The sequence below is a fragment of the Sarcophilus harrisii genome, chromosome 1 (genome assembly GCF_902635505.1).
Source record: "Sarcophilus harrisii chromosome 1, mSarHar1.11, whole genome shotgun sequence".
NCBI classification, from domain to species: Eukaryota; Metazoa; Chordata; class Mammalia; order Dasyuromorphia; family Dasyuridae; genus Sarcophilus; species Sarcophilus harrisii.
The window spans coordinates 584884351-584891494 of record NC_045426.1 but is presented as its reverse complement, the minus strand read 5'-3'; the positions used below and the strand labels follow the sequence as shown (position 1 = coordinate 584891494).

The 7144-nt window shown below is 47.5% G+C and overlaps 1 long non-coding RNA gene across 2 annotated transcripts; it reads right to left on the bottom strand.

The window, feature by feature from the left end:
- Positions 1-3943: 3943 nt before the first annotated feature.
- LOC116420677 lies at positions 3944-6723 on the bottom strand. 2 transcript variants are annotated; one of them, XR_004231066.1, is made up of 3 exons: positions 6540-6723; positions 5054-5110; positions 3944-3982 (listed from the first exon to the last, which is right to left on the bottom strand). It is a non-coding gene; the product is annotated as an uncharacterized LOC116420677 (long non-coding RNA). The 2 variants fall into 2 exon arrangements; XR_004231067.1 differs by having other exon boundaries at positions 3953-3982; positions 6619-6723.
- Between the last annotated feature and the right edge of the window lie 421 nt (positions 6724-7144).

Here is a 7144-nt window from a genome sequence, read left to right as displayed (position 1 = left end):
TTAGGGAAAAACATGGCTGTGATTGGTTTCTCTGAACTTAATGTACTTTTGTCCTAACAATCTGTCTCATTCTAAAGTCTTCTGACCTTAGGATAGTCCTACAAACATTGCTGACTGTCAAATAGATAATCTGCTGGTCAGTAATAATCAAATACTTGAAACAATAGTGAATATTGCATTGAATAAATTTGTCTCCTTGCTCCTGCTTCTTTGCTAAATCCTTTTGCAATTTAGCCTGCTTCAATTAATGTTACAATTACAATAAATTTTGCCCCTTGACATAGAGATATGGGTCAAGCCTGCAAATTCTTTTGAGATGCCTCATGACACAGGTCTGTGACCTCAAAACCTTTTGGGGTCTTTCTTCTGAACCACAACAGTAGGAAATGGCAAACTACTTCAGTTTCTTTGCCAAGAAAACCCCAAATAGGTTCATAAAGAATTGAACATGAATAAAAAGTGACTAAAGAACAACAAGGGATGTATAAGAGTTAATGAAGGAAGAAATCTGAGAATATAAGCAACAAAGACATAGTCAGGCACTAAACTTAGTATCAGGGAGATCTGGATTCAAATTTTATGTCATAGTAGCTGATCAAGCAGAAAATTCATCAGGATGTTATTGCTGAAACTAGTTTTTACCCCCTCCCCCAATTCAGATCTCAAAGCAGTGATTATTTATTTTTCTCCTTGGGCTCCGTCAAAGAAGTCTGAAACCTATTCCTCTAGGCCTAGGGAAAGTTCCTTTCTTAAAATTTGTTTAACTTCTTTTTTAACTTTTTTAATTTTAATTTAATCCAGTAGTTTCTGTATATGGTGTTACCTACTGGCAAGCTAATTTGGATGATTTGGGAATTCATTTGAGAAGAAAAAGATTCGGGAAGTGTCCCAGAAGGCAACAGAGTTAGATTTAAAACGGGTGTTTTGCCATTGTACTATCACTGGCTGGGGGGAGCTTAAAGATGGGGGGGGAAAGATAAAGAGAGAATTATGGATTCATTTGTAACAATTTCCCAGAGCAGAAAGAATGTTTATAGTAGAGAAACCCATCTAGGCAATGAGTCATTTGTAGGGTAGGGGTGAATAGAATAACTGAACGTTTCTGCTTATCTCATCGTAACCACAGAAAATTATTTTGGCAGCTATGTGAAAGCCGGCTTGGATGGGAGAAAGATCTAAGGGAATGAAACTAGGTGGGAGTATTATTACAACAATTTAGGTGATAAATGGTGAGGTATTGGATTTATGTAAAGAGAGAAAGAGACAAATGGAAGAGATATTATGAAAATAGAATCAATAAGGTAACAAGCGGTTATGGGAGATGAGGAAAGGGGAAAGGCCAAAAATGATTCTAAAACCTGAGTTGAGTCTCCAAGATCCAAAACCCTTTTCAGTCTGTTTGGAAACTCCCTATCCTCTGTTTTTATTGGAATTCTACCTATTGTTTAAGACTGAGTTCAAACGAATGAGAGAGAGAGAGAGAGAGAATGAATGAGAATATTTGGGCTTTGAATGAAGATTGAAATATACTTTTTTACCCCTGAGGCAGTTGTGACTCGCCCAGCGTAACTCAGGTCCTCCTGACTTCAGGGATGGTGCTCTATCCACTGCACCACCCAGCTGCCCCTGAAACATACTTTTTAAACTTAATATTTCTTTTTAAATTTTATTATGTTTTCTTTTGCAACAAGACTAATATGTGCATGTTTTACATAACTTCACATTTATAATGGACATAAAATTGCTTGCTTTCTCAGAAAGGGGGAAGGATAGAAAAGAAAAAACTCTAATTCGACATTTTAAAGAAATGAATGTTAAGCTTTACATGTAATTGGGAAATATTTAAAAATAAATTTTTTTAAAAAAGTCGACACAGAGATGCCACCTCTTCTATAAGACTCCCTGCTTTTCCCTAATTGCCGCGGTGCTCTGAAGCGCTTCTGTGTACTTTTGCTCTTTGTCACAGTATTGATAGTAGCCAGCATTTATACAGCGTTTCACGCACCACAAAGCCCGCGGGAGATTGTGTCTGCGGAGCGTAACCTAAGCCGGCAGAGGGCGCCCGGCTCGCGGAAACTATCGGGAGGAGGCCGGGAGAATCCCTTCAGGGAGGCAGAGCAGTTCTCCCCAGCAACACCCGTGTAACCGCTCCCACAGGCGAGCAGCGCTCCGCCCCTCAGAAGGCGCCTCCCTGTGCTCCCCGAAGGGCGCTGGGCTTTCCCGCCCGCCCCCGGGCCCCAGGTGCGGGAGAACTCCTGGGAGGGAAGGGGGGGAGGGGAGGAGCCGCCGTCTGCTCGCGGCGTTGTAGCCTTTCCTCTCCTCCCCCACCCCCTCGGAACGGACGGCTAGGCTGGGGAACACGGGAAATGCCTTTGCCCGAGGGAGATGAGGCGGGGATGACGCCAGCCACGCGGGAGACTCGGGCCGCCCCCGCCCCCACTGCCCGGTTCCCAGGCCTGTCCCCGGGGAAGACCACCGGGGCTCCTTTATGCCTCCGTTAGCGCCGAGGACGCGCCATCGCCACCAGCAGGTGGTGCTAAGCGGTCGGTTTCTGCGAGCCGTGCGGGGGAAGGCGGGGCCGAGTCTGAGGCCTCCTCGCAGGATGTGAGTGTCTGTCAGTCACAGCTCCCCCGCATGCAAGCCCACCTGTCCCAGTCTCCTTCCTCTCCGTTCCCCGGGCCTGCAACACGCCTCCACTCAGCGGGGCGCTGCGGGGGCGCGAAGTCCTGAAACTCGGTCTGCAAGGAATCCGGGGGGGAGGGCAGGAAGGAGGAGCTGCAGCCTCACGGTAACACCTGGTGTTCTCCAGGGACCTCCCAGGTAACCAAGGTTAATGGGACCGTAGCAGGCAAGGAGGCCTCCACCTTTCCCGTCCTCCTCCCTCTTCTTTTTCTCCATCTCCTCCCCCTACTCTTCATTCCCATATTTATCTGGAGACTAAGTCCTGTCTTCTCCACGTGGCTTGCTGAGGGAGAAATCCTGAGGCTTTGAAGGGGAGTAGGATTTTTTTTTTTTTTTTTAAATTTTAATTTCCTTCTTTTTTCAATGGGAAAATGCCTGGGCTTAGATTCCGAGGTTGTGCTGTCAGAGGAACTCTAGGTTGGGGTGGGAGGTGGGATACTAGGAAGAAGTATTCAGTTTCCTTCCTGCCCCCCTGCTTCCCCCTTCCCAGGAGCATTCATTTTCCTATGGCTTTCTCATTGAAGATTAAAATGTGGTTCAGTGTTGTTCAGCCCTGTTTAGCAAAGATACTGGAATGGTTTGCCATTTCCTTCTCCGGCTCATTCTACAGAAGGGGAAACTGAGGTGATTTCCCCAGCATCACACAACTAGTAAGTGTCTGAGGCCAGATTTGAATTCAAAAAGATGTCTTCCGGGCTTCAAGCCCAGCACTCTACCCACTGCATCATCTAATTTCCCCCCAGATGTAGCCTAATAAATGAGGAAAGAGCCAGATTTGGAAGCAGAGGATGTGGGTTGAAATACTGGCTGCTTCTGATCACTTGTGTGGCTGTAAACAAATCACTATATTAATCTGGGCATCATCAGTTCCCATATCTGCAAAAGGAAGACACTTATTTGCATGCATGGGTCTAGGCACTGTACTAAGTACTCAACAAATATCATCTGATTTGATCCTCGCAGCCACCCTGAAAGGTAAAGATGAGGAAACTGGGGCAAACAGAGACTGTGGACTTGCCCAGCATCACAGAACTAGTAAATGTTTGAGAAGAGATTTGAACACAGGTCTTTCTGCTCCATGCCTAGCACTTTATCCATTGTACCACCTTACCTGCTAGGTTGAATGAAAGCATTTACTAAGTATTTACTACTTGCTGGACATTAAAAAAGCTGGATACAGAACTGATGCTGAATGAAGCAAGTTACACAATAACAGCAAGAATATATAACGATCAGCTATGAAAGACTTGGTTCTTTTCAGTGGTTCAGTCTCCAATAGACTTTGGGTAGAAAATGCCATCTGCATCCAGAAAAAGAATTGTAGAGATTGAATGTAAATCAACACATGCTATGTTTCCTTTTTCTTTCCTGTTGAAATCGTATATATCTTTTTAATAAGCATTTAAAAATATTATTCTGGGAAAAGGTCTATAGGCTTCATAAATTATCTAAAGGACCATGACACAACAAAGATTAAGAATTACAGCTTTGAATCATGCTAAATAATGAGGTTACCTTTCTTCCAATCAGCACTTCAACCACAGAGATGATACTTTTTTGTTCTAATCAGTTTTTTTCAAATAACAAAGTTTTCTACCAATCACATCAGTTCCCCACGGCAACAATAGTGCTTCTCAATCAGACATGCTCAGTTCCCATCAGCCTCTCAGATTCTTCAGCTTTCTAAGCTTTCCTTAGGCTAAATCATATCTTTAATCTCTGATTCACTCAGAAAAATATTCTGTCAAGCACTTTAGACTGAAATTATGCTCTCTTAGCCTAGTCTGTGTCTCTCAATTTGTTTTTCTCAGGGTTTCACATAACATATCCATTTTGTGTCCCTTTAAGCAAATAAAATGCCTACTCAAGAAAGGAGCAGTACATTATATGTTACAAGCCTAGCAGACACAATAAACAAGGTATATTTAGAGATGAAACTTCTGGTTTTTCTCCCAATGGAGTTCTGTTTGGCCCTAAATACAACTTTTAGGTCTGTTCCCAAGGCCAGTGATTTTTGGGAACCAAACTGTTTTCTTCCTAGAAATAAATACTAGACTTGATCATCAATCTAATGCCTTACTCTCCACTTGAAAGCATCAGTTCAAGAGAAACATAATTGGAGATTTGCCAAAGTCTCCTTAGAATTTTTCCTCATCTGGCAATCCCAGGGCTAACGCTACTGAAGGCTTATACTCTTAAAAATGTTTGTTTATGGGCCTGATCCCACATTGTAAATCTAGAGACTGATTTAGAATCAACAAGTAAAGCTGCTCTTATTAGCCTCCCTATCAACTAGACCTTCTATCTGGTTATCTATTCACAGAACCATCAGACAGGCTGAGCTAGTAAAGTGTCTTAAAAGAGAACTCACCTCATGCTTTCTCAGCAATGGCTAGCTCAGAGATTTCCTCTTCCCATCTATCTTCCCCTGCAGAAAGTAAGGAAGATTTCTATTTATCTTCTTAAGGAAAAAAAAAAAATCTACCAAACAAAGCTCTTATTTTGTGTTATTTAATGGCAATGGTTATTTAATAAAGAATTGCATTTAGAGTCCAAAGAGCTAGTTTCTGATATTGACTGTGCAATAACCAGTTTATGTATCCTTGGGCAAATCACATAACTTGAGAACATATGCTTAATTCTCTATGAAATAGGCATGACTCTTCTCACCCTCATAATAATCTTGTGAGAATCAAATGAGATAATCTCTGTAATGTCCTATAGAAAAGATACCAGGTAGTATTATTGTTAGAGTGTGGCCAGTTCCCGAGGGAGGTGGCTGAATTACATGCCTGAATATAAACAGGTCAACTCAGTGCATTATAAGGGATGACTCTGGGAGGAAAAAGAGAACAAGGGGAAATCTAAATAATGTAAAAACAAAGTGTATCCATTAAAACCTAATTTAAAATAACAGAAAAGGCCTGGGAGTTGCCCGGAATTGTGAGGAGTGCCCGGGGACTGATGGGAAGAGTTGGCACAGGGATGGATTTCCTGATGTCAGTTCTGGCTCTGAGACGCAAGCCCTTCGTCAGGGCTTCGAGCCACAGTCTGGTTACTTGAGTAGATTTCGCTGGTTGTGGCACATGGTAAATCTGACCAAAAACCCATCAACCGAAGCCTCTGCTGGCCTTAACAGGAAAGGTCTCCGCGCAGCCCCCCTTTCCCATAGGGGCGCCCGGTGGGGTGTGACACATCAGAGTTCAAGATGGCAGCCCGAGCGTTCGAGACCCCGAGGTGGGAGGGGAAAGTTTCTTTGCATTAACCACATTGTGCTGAATTCAGGCCGCGGCGCGGAAACAGACTGGCCCAAAGGGGGGCAGCCCTGCCAGAGAACAAACTTAGGGCTAAGGGAGGGGGGATCCTCGAGGCCCGCGCCTGAGAAGGGCGCACATGCTCCCTCCCGTTCCGGTCCCGCTCCGGGCGCAATCCCCAGAAATCCCCATGGGAATAGCTCCCTCCTGCTTGTGGAAGATGCTTAGAGAGGATGGTGGCTCTGATGGCCGAGCTGAGGGGGTGATTCTGAAGGAAAACTCCGCTCCCCCTCCCACCAGGCAGGTCCGACTGTACTTTCCCCAGATAGTAAGTCCAGCCCGAGGGGCCCCGAGAGACCTCCCCTCTCCCCGCCGGAGCAGCCTCGGGGCGGGCCGTCCTAGCGCGCATTTCCGCCTTTTGTTTTCTCGGGGCCGCCTCCGGCTGGTCCGGATTACTGGGGACGGCCGGGCCTACACCCTTCCCTCGGGGGGAGGGCTTGCTGAGGGGCACATCCAGCCCCACACCCCTCAGATGTCACGCTTCTCCTTTAGTCTTCTCCTCTCCCCCCTCCGGCCCCCGGCCGTTCCCCGACACCCCCGCACCGCAGACAGCGCCGAGCCCGGCTTTCTGATGAGTCAGCAGAAACGCCGGTGGCTCCTGCCATCTGTTCGGATGACGCACCATGAGTCACGGCCTAGCGAGGAGCCGCACCGAGCCCAAACCCCCGCCCGGTTCCCAGAGCCTTTCCGAGAGGAGAAGGGTGGAGAGCTTGGCCGCCGCCTCTCCCCTTCCCTTCCCCCCACCCCGCCCCGCCCCTCCTCCTCCCTCTCCCCTCCTCCTCCCTTCCTCCCCGCGCCTTCCCCGCTCCTCCCTCTCCCCTCCTCCTCCGCTCCCCCGTGGCCGGCCTCCAAACTGACATCAGCCCCTGGCCGCCCATCTGCCCTCTGAGTCAACAGTTTCCGAAGCCGCGCGGGCTGCCAGGCCTCGCAAGAAAGGCTGCCCGAGCGCCGCGGTGGGGGAGGGCAGCGGGGGCGTGGGCGGTAGGCGGGGCAGAGCGGGAGGCTTTACCAGAAGTCACGCCGCTGGGGGGGGGGGAAGGAAGGCGGGCGGGCGGGCGGGCACCACCTGCAGAAACCTCACCTGGCCAGGGCCCGGCGGGTGAGGGAGAGACGCCCTCCCCTGGCCCCGCAGCCCCGTCGCTGATCCG